The sequence below is a fragment of the Psammomys obesus genome, unplaced genomic scaffold, assembly GCF_907164565.1.
Source record: "Psammomys obesus unplaced genomic scaffold, mPsaObe1.curated_primary_1811, whole genome shotgun sequence".
In the NCBI taxonomy this organism is placed as follows: Eukaryota; Metazoa; Chordata; class Mammalia; order Rodentia; family Muridae; genus Psammomys; species Psammomys obesus.
Window position 1 is genome coordinate 1,321,304 of NW_026590405.1, and position 18,775 is coordinate 1,340,078.

The following is an 18,775-nucleotide window of genomic DNA, read 5'->3' on the forward strand; positions in this document are numbered from 1 at the left end:
TGTGTGTGTGTGTGTGTGTGTGTGTGTGTGTGTGTGTGTGTGTGTGTGTTTTATTTTGTGCGGGAGGTTGCAAGGGTGGAGGGCAGATACATGAGGACAGGAAGATGAGTGGAACTGGGGTGCATGATGTGAAACTCAATAAACAGTTTTTTTTAAAAATGGAGGCCAACATATTAGGCAGATCTCAAGCAACAAAAAAATTAATTTCATATGCATCAGCTAAATGTGAAAGGCAAAATAACTACTAGAAGAAAATGAATAATAGTAGAGAAAAAATATAATGCCCAAAATACATAAAGGAAAAGACAGACACATTTAACTACGTTAAAAAATCTTTTTTGATAAGGAAGGAAGGAAGGAAGGAAGGAAGGAAGGAAGGAAGGAAGGAAGGAAAGGAAGGGAAGGAAATCAAAACCAAAGATCAAGGAAGGCAGGAAGCTAAGGTAGAAAACACTCATCCACATTGGGAAGCAAATACTCAATAACACCTCTAGTATTTAGGTCAGAGCTGCGTGCTCACTTTTTCTGGTGGCCGGAGAGGAGCAGCTCTGCCCTTGAGAACCAGCACCCACCCATATATGGAGGGACATCTGCAAAGCGTGCTGTACACTGCAGCTAGAGATGACCAGGGTTTCCAGGAGGAATGAAGATGTCCTACTGAAAGTGACCTGAGCCCCTCTCAGCACCAGAGGGGCCCGAACCATCAACATGAGGCAGGGGCCGACTTCTCCTACACACTGACCACCTTTACATCAGCATTGTTTCAGATGTGTTCTCCCTGTGCTTTCTTTCTAAACTTTTAATTTTGAATTTTAGATTTATAGGAAGATTGAAAAAACATACAGAGGGTACATAAGCCCTTCACCTCGCTTCCCCCTAAAGCCTAAGCACAAGTTTGTGGGCTGTGAACACTGGAAAGACTGGGTAGGAAACTGTGTGACTGGGAAATGAACTCTGGTGTGGTACCATTAGCCACACCATAGACTTTACCCACAGGCAACAGGTTCCCACTAACCCTGGTTCTCCAGACTCCCTCCCAGCACTCTACCTGTGTCTCACTGCTATGGCTCCTCTATGCCCTCTAAGCACAAGGCCAGGGTCCCCAGCCTTCCTCTTCTAAACTGCATACTTTGTAAGAGCAGAACCAGAGCACTGACAGGTGACCCAGATGGAGCAGTCCAAGCTCCCTCTTATTAGAGGGTGAACCTGTTTGTGCAGGGACACTAGAAGAGTGTACCAAGTAGGCAGGCTCACTGCAAGTCAACCCTGGTAGGGTGCTATCTGTTGCCTTTCTCCATTCTAAAGTTACTACTTTTTCCTTTTTAATAAATAAACAACTTGGGGTAAAGTCGCTCTGTTACAAGGCAAATATCCCTTTTCTCCTCAACCCTACCCACCAAACTCTGGAGCCCCAATCCTGGGACACCCCTGCCCACAACACCGTGACCATGGTATTTGCCTATCTTGGCCTTGGGGCCCTTGTTCCTTCTACACTGACTGGCATTCTTCCATGAGGAAGAGCTGTCTGTTCTCCCATGTTTGCATGCTTATCTGGTCAGCTGATATAGCAGTGGAGAGTGACCTGCACTTCATGCTATGAGCTAATTAATCATTATTCCCTTCCTTTGTTCACAGGGGCTCCTTCAGGTTGGCACCTGAGCCTTTCCTATCTTCCTAGCACCAACAGACATCTTCTGATGGCAACATCACAGGGTATGTGGGTGTACTCACTGATACTGGGAGACATTGCTTCTGGGCCTTCCCAGAGGACACCCAACTCCAATAAAGCACCCAATTTCAGCCCTTCCTGTCCTTATCTAAAACCTCCTTGAGCTTCTATTATCTACTATGATCTACCCATGTTCAACATCATATGCACATAGTACAGCCTCACAGTTAGCCCTTGGCCCTTGAGAAACAAATCTACCAGGACAGGACAGCATTTCATTTGTTCTTCTAGCTTTACCTTTAAAGAATCCAGGCAATACACTTTTTTTCCCCCTCAGTCTGCTCTACTTGGGTCACCATGTATCCTAATTATCTACTTCATTCTGAGTACATGAAGTGTCTGTGTCTCCAAGTGTCAGGCTGTACCAAAGGTATACTGTGGCAGTGCATTGGCCCCATCCCCCCCTTTTTTCTATCACTTCTACATCCTGATGTGACCATACCCCTCCATTCCCACTTCTTGTACAAACATCTTGCTGGCATGTGTTTCCCGCATGAAGGAAGTTCACCAAGCATTCATATTCAGCACATCCTGGAAACTGCTGCAAGATGGTCCACAGAGATGGTCCCGCTCTTCAAGCCTCTCATGTATGACTACCTAGGTCACGCTGCACATATTTTCACATTATTGGAGATGGGTCTTAAGGGAGATTCCTAGAAGTGATGCTAGATCAAAGGTAAGCACCTATGTGGTTTTATAGGCTGAATGTAGGTTTTATTGAGTGGATTCCACAGCTCAAGAAGTACTGGTAATTTTCTCTTCTGATAAGGAAAACACGTATACACAAATACAGCTAAGAATCTGACATAAGACTGCCATTTTAAGAAACCTACATAGCTTTTGTTCAACATTATGGTCAAGATAATTTATCCAGGAAACAACCAAAGTACATAGTGTATGGAAATCCTCAGTAGACATCAATGAAAAAACATCCATCTGACAGAAATAGAAAAACAGGTCCACACAAAGACATTTTACTAATGTTTGAAGTAGCATCATTTATAATAGTCACAAAGCAGAAAACAGCCTAAAGCTCATCTCTGGTAAGGGATAACAAGGGTGTGGGTATGTTACACCCACACCGCAAAAGAGCAGACCACTGCAAGACTGCAAGGTAGATGAGCCTTAGATACATGTAAGAGACCTTACCCCATGCACAGAAGTCTACCTAGGACCTGTTCAAATGAAGGGTCGGGGAAAAAGGACACCAGAGACTGCACACACACAGCCTATGGCAAGGGCTGCAGTAGCAATAACTGAAAACAGAAATGGGGGGGGGGGCACTCAGGGCAAGAAGAAAGCTCCAAAAGCAGACCATGGTGATATTACCACAACCCAGACCTGCAAGAAAATCTCTGAACTAAAATAAGCAATTTTGTTTCCTGCCTCATCTTCCTAGAGCACTCTGAAAATTAACCTTCAGACATACTTTTATCCTGTTTGCATTATGCATTGCTTCTTGCAGCAGTCAATAAGATCAAGAAAATTCCTGGATCATTTCTTGGATGGACTGTGACAAGTATAGGGCTGACCTTTTGTGTGAGCAGTGAGGCCCTGACCTGTCTTCACACACAGCCAGCACAGTCCAGTTGATCCCTATGCTTAAAACTGCTGCTGAGGGAAGGAGAAATGACTCAGAGGTTAAGAGCACTGACTGCTTTTCCAGAGGTCCTGAGTTCAATTCCCATCAACCACATAGTGGCTCACAACCTTCTATATTGTGATCTAATGCCCTCTTCTGATCTAATGCAGGCACATATGCAGGCAGAGCACTGTATACATAATAAATAAATAAATCTTTTAAAAAGTTATTTAAAAAAAACTGCTAAGAAAAAGGAAAACCTCCCTGTGCTCCAGAATCTTCAATAATAAACAAACCTAAGCCCACTAAGAGTGTGCCTTTCATGCCCATCCCATGTGTACCCACAGCTGATCAACACAGGACAAACTTCAGGCAAGCAGAGCAGGTACTACATGTGAGGCATGCACAAGAGGCAAACATTTGGTACTGCCCTGCAGGTTACACAGCACCAGCTTTCTCTGTGGAAATATAAGCATTGTCCTTATACAGTTTCACTAGAGGGATGAAATTAAAGAACAGAAAGCTTTTTTGTGAAATGATCAATATGTCATGCAGGCATCTGCATGTGGGCGATAATCATCTACTATGAGGTACCAAGAAATACAGAGGGGAAAATCCCAAGAGTATAGGCCAATGTCTCAGTTCCGGGTAGCTCTATGGCATAAATGCCAAAGGACAGCTGGTTAGCAGAATCCAGACAGAGGTTTTCCTCGGAGCCCTTCCAAAAGCCAATGGAGATGTTATTCAAGCCAATTTTTTTCCACAGGGTTTCAGCAATGGTGAAATCTAGGTTGAACTCTGTGATCCCAACTGTAGCTCTGAAACTCTTATGATTCATTCCTCTCAATTCCACATCTTATGGAACAGAGATGCAGCTTCAACTCCCCAAACTAGCTTTTAACTGCACCAATTACTTACCATTCACTGATTATGCCACTACCTTCTTGGAACTGGGAAATTAAATAACAAAAATTTGTTGCATGAGTCTCTGTAAAAGTTTAGATAGCATTTTAATGAAAATGAATTTTCAATGTATTAGGAAAGAAAAAATAATTCCAAAAGAGAACACTATGTTACATAGAAAAAAAGTTAATAAACCCAAATACAAAATGATAAATTCAGTTTCAGAATAACAATTTGGTTGTATTGTTATTTTGGGTGGATATTTCCTCAGAAAGAAATCAATCTGTATTCATGGAGACTAAGAAACTTACATTTGATGTAACTAATTTTCTTACTATCTACAAATAGTATGGACCTGAACAATCAGGTCACTGCACCTTGAACTGTGACCAACTACATGAGTCTCTTGGGGCCTTTACCTTCATACAGATAGGTTTCAGACCATGTGTACTCAGGCCTAGAACATGTGTAGATTAATAGTAAGGGCTTTCTCCCATTCTTGTGTGAGATGTGTGTTTTGGGAGGGAGTGGTCATATCAGAGGCCACCCAGGTAATGAGTGTCCTTTTTCTGGGGCAGCAAACAGAATTCTATCTGCTCTCATGCAGCTGGGGTACACACAGGTGGTAGGCTCTGCCAATCTGGGATCTTTCACAAGATTCCACCTCAGGAGAGAAAAATCTGAGGAAGCAGGTGCCTGGTACAGAGAAAGATACATGAAGCTTAAGAGGCATCAGATTGGAAGGGCTCTGAGGTCAGGCTCCCTAACATCCTTGAATAAATCCCTTTTCTCAAAATAACTAACTAGCCCAAAGTAAGCCAGCCATCATGAGGTTAGTATGCTTGGGTTGTACTTTTTAACAACAACAAAAAGCCTGTATTTATGTGCACTGCCCATAAGCAAAGGCATCGCAAACTTGCGAGACTTTCTGATCTGTTTTCTAAACCAATTGGTAGATGTGCTGACAACTTCATAATGTTAGAAGAAAGGGCAATTAAATCTTAATTGATTATCTTTATCAGACATGATGAACTCCAAACTCACAGAACTTCTAAGTTCAAGACAACAGACAACCTAGTCCCTTTGTACCAAATGAAATGCAAAAGGGTTGAGCAACTCTGACTCGCTGAGGTCTCCTATTTCCACACAAACAGGGTTCCTTACTTCACCTCCTTCAATCTTGCTCCAAACCTGTTCAACTCCTCAGACCCCTCTTGCAACACTGCACCCCTTCAACAGTCATTGACACCTGCATGCAGGTGCCAGCCCTGCAAGGACCTTAGCAGCCAGGCCATGAGGGGCATGGTATGTACTGTTAACCATACTTGCCACTAACACAGGTCCCTAGCGGGGAATGAACCTTAGAAGCCACCACTTCAGCACCTTCATTTCACATTCGACAAAGCTGCGGGCAGATTCAGAACCAAGCTGGGATTATTCACGCCAAGTCCCTGAATTCTGGAGCAGTCTCCTGCTTGGTTCTCCACCAAGTAGCTGATAAGCTATACTTTCTCCAGTTTTAATTCCTGTAAGCCTCCACAGTTGAATCACATGGATTTTTCATTCTGTCTGGCTGCTTTTTTCTAAAACCTCCCAGAGCATCCGAAATGCTGTTATCACTGAAGGGAATGCATTTCAACTACGTGCCGCCCAAGAGTGTACGATGATGTTGTTGAGGCACAACTTTTTTTTTTTTCAGGATGTGAGCACCCTGTTTTCAACAGATTAATTTACTATATTGTACTTTGTGATTTTATAACAATTTTGAGTGTTTTGTAAATGTTTCTATTCTACAAAGAAAAGCAAGGAAGTCTGGAGATAACATAGACATATGGGCATAAATATATGACTGATTCAGCAAGTACAGTAGGGTGTGGGGGACAGTGTGTAAGGCAGAAAAGCATACGTTTGCAGAGGCAGACAAACTTCCTTAATTCAAGCTCTATCACTTACCACCTACAGAAAGAATAAGAAAAAAAATCACTGCCTCATTCAGCAAGGATTTAAAAGTACCTGCCATCTGCCAGCTATTGTTCTGGACCTCAGGACAGTTAGAGGAACAATCCCGCCTTCCAGGGCTCCCATTCCTGCCAGGTAGTTTTATGTGAATCAAAGGAGGGAGGAAGGGGTAGGTGATGAAGGTAAATAGCCAGAGGAGTGACAGAGCATGTTTATATGAATGTGTGCAAAAAGATGTGAGAGCTGGCAAGAAGCTAAGGGCAGACTGCAGTAAGAGACAGAAGGGATTGCTGGGAGCACCTAAGTTAGAACAGGTGCAGGATTTCAAGCAGGAGAATGACGTTATGTGCCTCGTATTATGGGCTCAAATTTGGTTGCTAGTCAAGAACAAACTGAGAGGACACATAGTGGAAAAAGGGAAAGTGGGCAGGCAGCCACTCAGGTAAGCCCTGAGAGCAAGTTCTCAGCAATGAAAAGGGGTGGAGGCAGTCCCACGGAACAGTGCCCTCCCAGGACTGGCATGAGGACCAGACAAGACTAACCATGCATGACACACAAGAGCTAAGGAACTGTTGTCTAAATAACATCCAGCCTCCTCGAGAAGTCACTGAGCCTCTTCGTGCATTAGTTTCATGATTGATCTGAAAAATATCATCCACGGGATCTCCTACAAGGAACCACTGTAAGGAGTAATGACCTAAGTGCAATGATCTGATCTCCCTGAGCAGCACCAGTTCCACCAATTCAAAATCTACAAAGTCTGTGACTTACAGACAACATGTGATATTTCTCTTTGCTTTCGTTTATTTGTTTTTACTTAGTTTGTTTGTTTTTTCCCTTGAATCAGGGTTTCTCTGTGTAGCCCATCCTGGAATTCCCTCTGTAGACCAGGCTGGCCTCCAACTCAGAGAGAGCTGCCTGCCTCTGTCTCCTGCCTCTGTCTCCTGAGTGCTAGGACTAAAGGCATGTGCCACCACCACCAGGCATGTGATGTATTTCAAAAACTACATAAGTAGAAACAAATGCTATATATAATATACTAGTGGGTAATCTGATGTCCACCACTGAAGATTACCAGACTCTTCTGGTCCTTAGCAGCACCATTCAGAGTTGCAAAAGCTTCTTAGTCCCTGTTCCGTTTCTCTCTTCCTTCCTCCCTTCCTCCCTCTCTCCCCCTCTCCCTCTCCTTTTCCCCCCTCCTCTCTCTTTCTTTCTTTCTTTCTCTCTCTCTCTCTCTCTCTCTCTCTCTCACACACACACACACTCATTTTTACTAACAGTGCCTGTCTCCCTCTCCAACTGAGGCCATAGAAGTTTCACTTTCCCCAACAACTCTCTAATCTATCCTGTCAAAACAGCAAATAAGAGCCATTTCAGAACAGAAGAGAGAATACTACGTAAAGAAGCCAAGAAATGCCTGATGAGAGGGCTCGGAGGGTGAAAGTACTTGCTACACCACCTTGATAACCTGAATTCAATCCACAGAACTCATAGTGAAATCAGAGAACCAATTCCCAAAAGTCATCCTCATCTCTAAGGATGTGTGGCATTCAGATGTGTGCGCATGCACACACACAAATATTAGTCATAAAAATAAACAAAATAAAATAATTTTAAAACAGAGAGAGAGGGAGTCTCCTGAGAGGCCATTAATAGTTAATGGCTTCTAGAGACAAGTTTTGTTTTTTTTTAAAGGGTGAGGCCCTAGTAAGTCAATCACACTCAGTGAATGGCCCATACGTATCAATATATGATCAGCACAAATTGGACTCAATGAATTATTTAAGTGTAGGAGATGATCGAGAAGTTAGAAGGGGTGGGGACAGATAGGTGGGAATTATCTGGGAGAAGTTAGAAGGCAGAGTTGGGGTGACTATGAGACAGGCATGGTGGTTAGTTTTATGTCAACTTGACACAAACTAGAGTCATCAGAGAGGAAGAAGACTCAATTAAGAAATGCCTCCAGAAGATCTGGATGTAGGCAAGCCTGTAGGGCACTTTCTTCATTAGTGATTGATGGGGAGGGCCCAGCCCATTGTGGGTGGGGCCATCTCTGAGCTGGTGGTCCTGGGTTCTATAAGAAAGGAAGCTGAGCAAGTCAAGGGGAGCAAGCCAGTAAACAGATGGCCTCTGCCTCAGCGCCTGCCTCCAGGTTCCTGCCCTGTTTGAGATCCCACCCTGACTTCCTTTGATGATGGATAATGATGTGGAAGTGAAAGCCAAATAAACCCTTTCCTTCCCAAGTTACTTTTGGTCATGGTGTTTCATCACAACAATAGTAATCCTAACTAGGATGTGGTACACACCTTTAATCCCAGCACTCAGGGGGCTGAGGCAGGTGTAGCTCTCTCAGTTCAAGGCTAGCCTGAACTGCATAGTGAGACACTGTCTCAAAAGCAAAGAAACAAAGACACAAAATTTCAAACAATTAATAAAAATATTTTTAAAGAGTGGAAGACCAGGAAGACTAAACAGACAGACCCAGCTGGACTACCACACAGGCTATCAAGAGTCATTTATGCCATGAACAGGCAGGCATCAGAGAGACAGTGGCTAAAAGACAGAGTTGGAGCTCCTAGAGAAGTCAGTATGTGACAGCTCATAGGAAGCTGAACAAGAACTCACCCACATGCTACAAGGCACCACAAGGTCAGGTTCTATGTGTAGCAGCCTTATAGAACTCACCTGGGATTTCTTCATAGCTTACATGTTTACGCACTTTAAATCCCTTAATAAGAAATACCCTTAATAAGAGCTGGAGAGATGGCTCAGCGGTTAAGAGCACTGACTGTTCTTCCAGAGGACTCAGGTTCAATTCCCAGCACCCACATGGCAGCTCACAAATGTTGGTAACTCCTGTTCCAGGGGATAGACATACATTCAGTCAAACACTAATGTACATAAAATAAATAACTATTTTTTTTACATTTCTTTATTTACTTATTATGTATATACTGTTCTGCCTGTATGTCAGAAGAGGACACCAGATCTTATTATAGATGGTTGTGAGCCACCATGCGATTGTTGGGAATTGAAGAAGTTCCAGAAGTCCAGACAAAAAACTGGGCCTGAAGTAGAAGCCATCTTAAGGACAGGGACCTTAGCCTAAGTGACCTACCATACTACAGACAGACAGCATCCAACTGGACTGGATCAAGGAACCCTGCTATAGTCTGGTTTAGAACAGATGCTTGCACAGTGAAATCTTGCCACCCTCTGAGAATGATGTGATAAGGGGATAGTAGGAAAAACTGAGTCTGAAGTTAGTGTTTTCTGCTTCATCTCTTCTTCCTGAAGCCACACCAAGAAAAAGTTCCTGTCTTGTGTCTTTCCCCACCTCCACAACTTTGGCCTGCACTATGTGAAAGCTGTGACCCTGCTTAAAACCTTGCAGTGCCTGCCCCACCTGTCCCCACATGCCTATCCTGCCCCACCTTCAAATTTCCAACTAGACAATGATATGGCTCCTTCCACTACGGCAACACATGTCAGCAACCTAATGGGAGCTTGGTTAAGTAAGATGAACATCAATTTAAGTATTGGAACCCTTGATGTCACCTTCCTCGGGTGCTGTGGGACATTCCAAATGCAACTTGGTGTTTCCTCAGATTGCCAGGTCTTCTCATCAGGGCTACATCTGGTAAATAAGGATGATAGCCCTCCTTCCACTGAGGACCCTTAGAGAGAAGGGAACTTTGTTTGTTTGTTTGTTTTTGTTCTTAAAGATTTATTTATTTATTACGTATACAGCATTCTGCCTGCATGTATGCCTGCAGGCCAGAAGGGGGCACCAGATCTCATTACAGATGTTTGTGAACCGCTATGCGGTTGCTGGGAATTGAACTCAGGACCTTTAGAAAAGCAGTGTGTGCTCTTAACCCCCGAGCCATCGCTCCAGCCCCAAGGGAATGTTTTAATAAAGAAAGGTTCCATTTCATACAAATCTCTCATAAAAAAGCCACAAGGAATGTCCACTTGTAAAAAAGGTTTTTTTGTTTGACTTGGTTTTGGTTTTTGTTTGTTTGTTTTTGTTTTTCTAGACAGGGTTTCTCTGTGTAACCTTGGCTGTCCTAGACTCCCTTTGTAAACCAGGAGGGCAGTGATCCACTCACAGTAATCTGCTGCCTCCACCTCCTGAGTGCTGGGACTAAAGGCATGCACTACCACACCTGGTGTGAAAACAGTATTCTAAGTCCCACACCGTTCTTCCTAATCCAGGCTAGCAAGTCTTCCAGATACTTTTGAATGAACTGAATGTAAAGCTTCCTGCCTGATGGGGCTGAACATCCTTTCTCTGTCAGCCACTGGAACCTTCTTAAGGACTTGCTTCTGTAATGTTCCTGCCATCACTACCCAAAACAAAATACACAGGAGCCTACACCATTGCCCCCAGGTTGAGTTCCATCAGTCGGCTCTCTTTAAATAAAACTTCCTTAGAAAGCCATCCACATTTAATGTCCATTCTCCTCAATGCTCCAAAACCCCACTAAAGTCACTGATGGCCTGCCTCTCCTAAATCCAAGAAAACATTTTCCAGGTCCCCTACCTAAGCATTCATGTCCTGGATTCCTGACCACTGGACCTTCCTGCTTGCCATCTTTAGTAGCATAGTCCAACATCCCCTCCCCTATGGACTCCTTGTCAAGAGTTCCTACCAGTACCTACTTCTGCTACTCTGCATCCACACTCACTGTCCAGCCTATGATATGAAACAGAAGCTATACTAAAAAAGACAACTAACTTTGCATTTGTGGCCCGACCTTTTCCAGAGCCTGACCTTGAATTTTCCTTTCTATCCCAATCTCTCATTCAGATGACTAATCATAAAAACAGTAAGCAAAGCAAACTCTCTTAAATCCTGCTAGTCAGGTACTATTCTAGGCCCTCTACATTAGCTCAGCATATCGACTCAACAACCATTTGAGATGGTTTTTTTTATTCTTTCCTTTCCCTTTTTTTATTTTTATGTATTTTTGTTGTTATTGCTGTTGCTTTTGAGACAGGATCTCACTATGTACTCCTGCCTGACCCAGAACTGGCTCCTTCATGCTGGGATTGAAGGCATGCACCACCATAGCTGGACAAGACACAAATTCTAGTCTCCCTGAACTAAAGATGAAAAACTGAAGCACAGAAAAATTAAACAGCTAAGTGGTGGCATGCTGACCCCCAGGCTAATGTGTGATATGATCACTGAGCAAGGTCTCAGTATTCATTTTCCAAATCTCAAGTCCTAATCCCTACCCTAAACATATAACCTTCCCAGGCTTCCTACACCATCCACCAATATGGCATTGCCCCAAGTTAAAAGTCAGAAGACTCAATTCTAAACAACCTGTTGTGATAATATTACTTCAGTATTCTTTTTAATGAAAGCACAAAAGCACTGTAATGGTCTATGCTCAAAGTCAGTCCTTTCATTGAGTGAAAATAAATGCTAAGTGGTAAGAAAGTGTTGCCATCCTCTAATTGGTACATCTTCTTCAGTCAGGAATAAAAAAAAACCAAACAAACAATGGTGCACCTCACAGACAAAGCATCTTACACATTGACAATCCACCTTTCCCTCTTGCTGGGGCCTCAGCCTGGTGATCAGGCTTCTATCAGGGCTTTCTCACTGGTCTCCACTGATGCTCCTGCCTGCAGCAATGGAGTGAGGGAAACGAATGTAGCATGCTACAGAGAGGATCTGTCTGTGCCACTGACTGTGTGACCTTGAGAACAAGCACCTCACAGTTCTCTGCTTTGATAGCCCCCATCTGTAACATAGGAATAACAGTAACAGACTGGAGAGATGGTTCAGCAGGTTGAGGTACTTGCACACAGGACTGACAATCTGAGAAGTTATCCTCTGACCTCTACATTGTCTACACTCCATAGACATATAAAAATAAAATAAATTAATAAAAACTGAACAGTAATAATGTTCACCTTTTGCTGTCAATTGGCTGAACTGACAAACATGAAGTATTCTGAAACAGCCTGGCACATGACAAGCTCCCAAAAACCCACAAGCCAGAAGGTAACCAGATCATGTCCTTCCCTATCATGTCTAAAACTCTCTAAAAGGAAAAGGGGGAGGGGGAAGAGCAGGCAGGCCAACCCTCCTAAGACCTCCCATCACTCTGGGATTAAATTTTAAATCCCTCACCACAGCCTCTACACTCCAGCAAGAAGCAGCCCTCCCCAACCTCTCCAACCTCATTTCCTGCCACTCTCTCTCCCTCCCTAGCCACAATGGCTCTCTGATGTTAACAACTCATGTCAAGGCCTTTACCCCAGAGTCCCCTCTGCCTGGAAGGCTGCATCAGGCTGTAACCAAACACATCACCACACTTCTTAAACACCTATTCTGTCTCCTTCCACCTACCCTTTCTTCCTTTGCCCTTCAGGATGCACAGACATTAGGAATGCTTCCCGTTTTCCCACTCCAGGTGGGGAAAACTAGCCTCATCAGGTTCATTAGAACAGAACCTGGAACACAAGTACTACTGATGAGAAAGAAACAGCATCGGTTTGAAAATCACTGATCTAGAGCCAACAGCTTCCACTCCACCATTTTTTTCAACATAAACACCAGGTACCTTCAAGCTACTTTCATTCCCTTCCTGCTTCATCTGAACTCAACCTGTCATGCCTGAAACCAAAGTCATTGGCATACAAATTCCTAGAGCACCACATTAGTATAAAAACCGGAAAGAACAGCAGGCAGTATTACCAAATTGTTTAAAAGCAAGTAACATCAACTTGATATAAACAGTCCTAATTGCAGTGGAAGGCAAGGTAAAAATATCTGCTGGCCTGGCCACTGTACCTTCTTCATCCATGCTCCAAACAAAACATATACCTTGAGAAAGACAGTCACTAATGAATAAGGAAAACATCTTGATTAATCTAGTGCAGCAATTCTCAACCTGGGGGTCAACCCTTTCACAGGGGTCAAATATTAGATATCCTGCACATCATATATTTACATTATGATTCATAACAGCAGCAAAATTACAGTTTGAAATAGCAACAAAAATAATTTTATGGTTGCGGGTCACCACAACATGAGGAACTGTATTAAAGGGTCTCAAGCATTAGGAAGGTTGAGAACCACTGATTTAGTGGATAATTTTTAAGTGAAATTGTTGTTACTGATTTGTTCTAGTTCATATACTATGAACATATTAAATACAGGTTTTTAGGCACAACTATTTACCTCACACCAAACTGTGGGCTTGGAAATTCATGTTAGAAAGTTAACACAGAAAATTGTCATGTTTTCCAATAGAACTGACCCTTTCCAAGCCGCGGGGGGGTGGGGGTGGGGGTGGCATACACCTATGATCCCAGCACTCAGGGAGGCAGAGGCAAGAGGATCGCTGTGAATTCGAGGCCAGCCTGGTCTACAAAGGGAATCCAGGACAGCCAATGCTACACAAAGAAACCCTGTCTTAAAAAATAATAATAATTGGCCCTCTCCAAGCTTTCATACTAAGCTTGACCATTTCCCTAATGATTGTGTAATTTCATTGACTACAATCGCCAAAAGTAGATAACCTCTAGCTATTTAAACAATATTCTCTGGTCCTGTGTATTTACACGGCTAATCCCAGCACTCAAGGCAATAAAATCCAGTTCTTAAACTCAACTTACTGATGAAGGAAATTTGGATTAAAAATTATGAGCAGGTCTTCTTTGTGCCCTTATATCAATAAGAATCCTGCTAAGGGATTACACTGTTAAGGGAAACGTTAAAACACTGCATTTTTAAAGTTGAGCCTGGTGGTACAGGTCCATAATTCCAGATACTTGGAAGCCTAAGACAAGAGAATTAAAAAGTCAAGGCCTACCAACATACAGAGTGAGTTCAGGCAACTTGGTGAGACTATTTCTCAAAGCTGAGATATACCTCATGCTAGCACTTGCTTAACATGTGCTCTTATTCTTGGTTCACTCCCCAGTACCAGAAAAAAAGAAACTATATTAAAATACATCTACAGCTACATAACATATTTTGACCACTGCTGAGACAATGTACAACCCATACATAGTAACATCTGGAAATAAATGAGCAGTAGGGTACAGAGACCAATGAAGATGAGCCTATTCTGTGTGCCTTTTTAAGCGTTTTATGTATGCAGGCACTGCTTGCCTTCCTGAATGTATTATATGCATACTTAAGTTTTTAAACCTACAAGCAAAAGCTTTATACTTTTGAAAGTATTCTAATTTTATCTTAAAATGTCAATACTATTAAAGTGATTAAGAAGACAAACTGCCCGTGGGCTTTTGCACTGTGCTTGTAGAGTTCAGCACTGTAATTCCAGAGGGGAAGGTCTAGCACATGACCAGTTGGAGACTGTTCATTCACTGGACAAGATGGGTTTAAAGGCTTTTTTTATTATTATTATTATTCTAAGACAGTTTAAATGCTTTACACACATAAACTTAGAAAGAAATGCATTTGCCTATGAGCCAAGATGTGTTTTGGGCATGATGTTATTTCTTGGTAGCTAATCTCCCTGAGTTGGCCTACCAGCAATGACTGAATGAACACATCATGGAAGATACACGTCATTAATTTCTCTCTTCAACAGTGTCCTTGCACAAAGGTCTCCTTTGCGCCTTCCTACTGGAGTTTCACAGCTGACGTAGAAGTAACTGAATGTGCCCAGTTTCTGAAACCCCTTGACATCTAACAGGCATGGAGAACACATTCCTTTCAAAGCCTGTGAATTCCACCTCTCCACCACTGTGAGATCAAAACACCCAGCCCAGTGTGTCTCATCCAATATTTATCAAGCCCCTGTTGTGAGGTGCCCACGCTGTGAATCTGTCCCTTGGAGGAACCTGAAGGAACCCAAGGGAGCATTAATTCTCTCGTTCCAAAAGGAGCTGTACCAATCAACCTTCTGCCTCCGTTTTCTTCTCTTTTCCCTCCAGGGAACCCTCTCAAGCAAAAAGGGTAAAGAGGCTTCATCTCCGAGAAAGGAAGAAAGAGTTGGCTTTTACAAACAGTTTTGGAAAATGCAGCTTCCTTTCAAAGGAACAAAGAGGATTAACACAGTAAACTACTGTTTGATCATCTTAATTACAGCAACTGAAGTATAGATAGATAGATAGATAGATAGATAGATAGATAGATAGATAGATAAGCAAGCAAGTTTGCTGTCAGGCCACTTTTCCTTATTCTTCCAAAATGGAACGCAATAAGCGTTTTCAAAAGAAGAAAAAGCCCTCATCAGAAGTAACAATCCAAACCTGCTAGCGAAAACATTAACCTCCACCAGGCACTCCGGAGCGGATAACCCCCTCATAAATCCCTAACGGAACACATTTCTGGTCCTCGACAGGCCGACTCCGGCGTCACTACAGTCTAGCGTCCAGAGCCCCATCTGACATCTTCCCTCCTTATAGACTCCACACAGTGAATTTTCCTGCTGCCTTATGCGAGCGCGTCAAAATTCACCTCCAGCCACTAATGTCCCAGATGGCTCCCACAGCAGAAGACGCGCCGGGCACTCGGGGCACTCGGAACTTCGTCACCCGGGCGCACGGCACCCCACGTAGACTCTGAGCCCTCGGGAGGGACGCGGACCACCAAAGAAGCCTCCCTTACCGGGGTCACGGTGTCCACTCCGTGGGAGCGCAGTGTCTCCTCTGCAGGACACGAAGTGCTCTCCACAGGGCGCAGCCTCCCTTCTGTGGGGTGTAGGGTGAGGGTCTCCCCTCCTCGGAGCACAGAGTACTCTCCGCAGGGCACAGGATTCCCTCCCGGTGACGCATTCTCACCTCTGCGGGGCACTTCGTCCCCTTCCTCCGGGCGGAGCACATGGTCCCTTCTGCAGGGCACAAAGTCCCCATCCCCTGGTGCAGCCTCCCCTACTCCCAGCACAGGGCTCCCACCCCCGGCCTTAGCCCCTTCCCCTTCTGCTGGGCACGGGTCCCCTCTTCAGGACACAGCCTCCCCTCTGCCAAGCACATGGTCCCTTCTGCAGGGCACAGGGTCCCCATCCCCGGACGCAGCTTCGGAGTGACACAGGGTGTCTCCTCTCCGAGCGCAGCCTCCTCCCTACTAGGCAGAGGTCCCTTCCCTAGAATGCAAGGTCCCCATGGCCCGGGCGCAGCTTGCCCTCTGCAGGGTACAGGGCTCCCCTCCCGGGGCGCAGCCTCCCCTCTGTTGGGCAAAGGTCCCCTCCCGGGGTACAGGATCCTCACCCGGGGCACAGGTCCCCTGCGCCCGGGCACACGGCTGTCCTCCCCGGGCGCAGTCTCCTCTCGGACGGGCACAGGTCCCCACCCCGGAGTACAGGGTCCCCTGGGCGGGCACAGCCTACTGTCCGAGAGGCGCACTCTCGGCTCGCCGCGGCGCAACGCATCCCACGCGGACAAGCCGTCCTGGGCGCAGCCTCCTCCCGCAGCGCAGCGCATCCAGGAGGACCGCGGCCCGCCCTCAGCGCGCCGCCCGGGATGCGCCAGCAACCCCGCAGCCCGCCGCGGGCCCGGGCCGGGGTCTACGGGGTCCGGGGTCGGTGGTCGGCTCCACGGCCGCCGGCGCTGCGCGGCCTCAGCCACCTGCCCCGCGCTTACATAAACGCGGCCGCCCGCGTCCCCGCCGCCTTACCTCGGGTCACGCTGCGCCCGCGGGCCGCCGGCGTCGGGGGGTGGGCGCTGCGGCGGGCTCGGCTGGCCCCCCGCGGCCCCGGCCAGGAGCCCCTCGCCGCCGCCGCTTCAGCCTCGGCTACCTCAGCCTCAGCTGCTGCCTCAGCCTCTGCCTCAGCCTCGGCGCCGGCGGCTCCGCCCCCTCTGCTCGCCCCGCCCCGGCCGCCGCAGCCGCGCGCGCGCGCGCATGCAGGGGCGGAGCCAGAGCCCGACGCCGACGCGCGCGCGCCCGCGCCCCCTGGCCCGAGCCGGTGTCCCGGCTCGCCCGCGGCGGGAACGGCGAGGACTAGTGGTTAGAACCGAGACGGGTCCTGTGTCGCTAAGGAGACTCGAAGGGGAAGCGAGCCTCGGACACGCACTGACAAGATCGGCGGAGGCGGGATTCTCGAACTCGCACTGAGGAGACCCGAGCGGGCGGGAGCCTCGGATGGGAACCGAGGGGACTGGTGGGGGCCAAGGACCCTGGAGATCCTGTGGAAGCTGGAAGTGGGCAGGAGCCTCGGAGAGGAGCCACTGAAGTGCGACTGTGACTGCCCGCCTGAGGACCCACTGGACTCTGTGCGTGGTACCGCGGGAGTCATCCCTGGCCCTTCCTCTAGTTTTCAGAGATGTCCCTGGTCACACCCACCTCAGTAGACGTTGAAAATAGGTAGGGAGAGAACCAGGGACGTGACTTTTTGTGAAGCAGTGTGTCCAGGGTTGGTCACTAGAAATGGTAGTCTGTTTTCTTAACCTAGACGCCAGGGTCAAGTTAAGGCTCCCCCACCTCTTAGGCGTACCGGACATCTCGTTTACTTGTTGTGTTTCCTCATTTGTTTAAAAATAAAAAGGCCTAGTAAAAGATGGACGCACGTAAGTACTGTGTCGAGCGCCCAGGGTGTGGTCCGCACTTTGGCCTCCCAGCTGACAATCTCACCCTGGGGTGCTATGCCAGAAGGGGGCCCGAAGAGGTCCACAATCTGAAGCGTAAACTGACCTGGGGAGTAGCGTCGCAGCGGGTCAACGTCTCGGCTCCCATCACCTGGCATAACAGAAAAACCTGTCCCTTGGACCAGCCCTCCAGTGACTTCTTCAGTCTTTTCTAAAAATCTGGGCAGGGTCGGCAGGTGTGCTTGTTGGCAAGTAAGCTGAAATCATCACTCTTGGAATGCCTACTGGGACTTCAACCTTAACTCTGCTTCATGGGTGATCTCACTCCCCTATGTGAGGAGGCCATGAGGCCATGTGTTACCCTCTGCTTGTAAGCTTCTCATAATGGCTGTGGTCTGCCCACAAGAGAGCAAGTTCCAGCGTACTACACACATCACCTGTTTTCCAGTGACTCACTGACCAAATTGAAAATGCTGGCCTGACACAGTAAATTTTTAAGAGATAGAGAGGTGGGCAAAGGAAGTATATTCCTCAGAGGCTACCACTTTGATAGACCTTCAGTTCACTATGGACTGTTAGAGTGTAAACAAAGCTATGCCAGTCTCGTTCAGGACTAGCTAGGGTGGGCTCCCTTGTCTGCTGTGTACATCTGCCGGAAAACTAATGACACATAAAGTGAGGAAAACATGACACATAAACAGAGGCAAGAAAATGACATTCTGGTGGCCCCTCAGGTGTCTGGTGGTATCATGTGAATGGGCGGGTCGATGGATTTGGATTAGGAAGCCATCTTCAGTTTCATAGTCTAGCTGTAGAACAGGTCAGGATGCCAAACAAAAGCATAACTGGGAGACAGTCCAGTGTAAAGAGCATGTATGTAGGGCCTGAACTGTGCAAACCCACTATGCCAGATAGCTGTGGGATTGGACACATCATTCACCATCCAGTCTATGGGAGAGATGTGTACCCACCTGATAACCTGGTCTGTCAATGATGACCAGAAAGGCATGATGGGGAAGTCTTAAGAATAATGACTGCAAAGCTGAATTATGGGACCCCAGAAATATAGTCTATTGAAAGAA

At 46.0% G+C, this 18,775-nt stretch overlaps 1 protein-coding gene across 2 annotated transcripts in view; it reads right to left on the minus strand.

Moving 5' to 3' along the window:
* Adarb1 (adenosine deaminase RNA specific B1) overlaps positions 1-16,895 on the minus strand; it is a 122,556-nt gene extending 105,661 nt beyond the window's left edge. The window contains exon 1 of one of the 2 annotated variants that reach the window (XM_055607067.1): positions 16,786-16,895. The gene's annotated coding sequence lies outside the window, so the exon portion shown is untranslated. The remainder of the gene's footprint in view (positions 1-16,785) is intronic. The other variant, XM_055607064.1, reaches the window with a different exon arrangement.
* Positions 16,896-18,775: the final 1,880 nt, after the last annotated feature.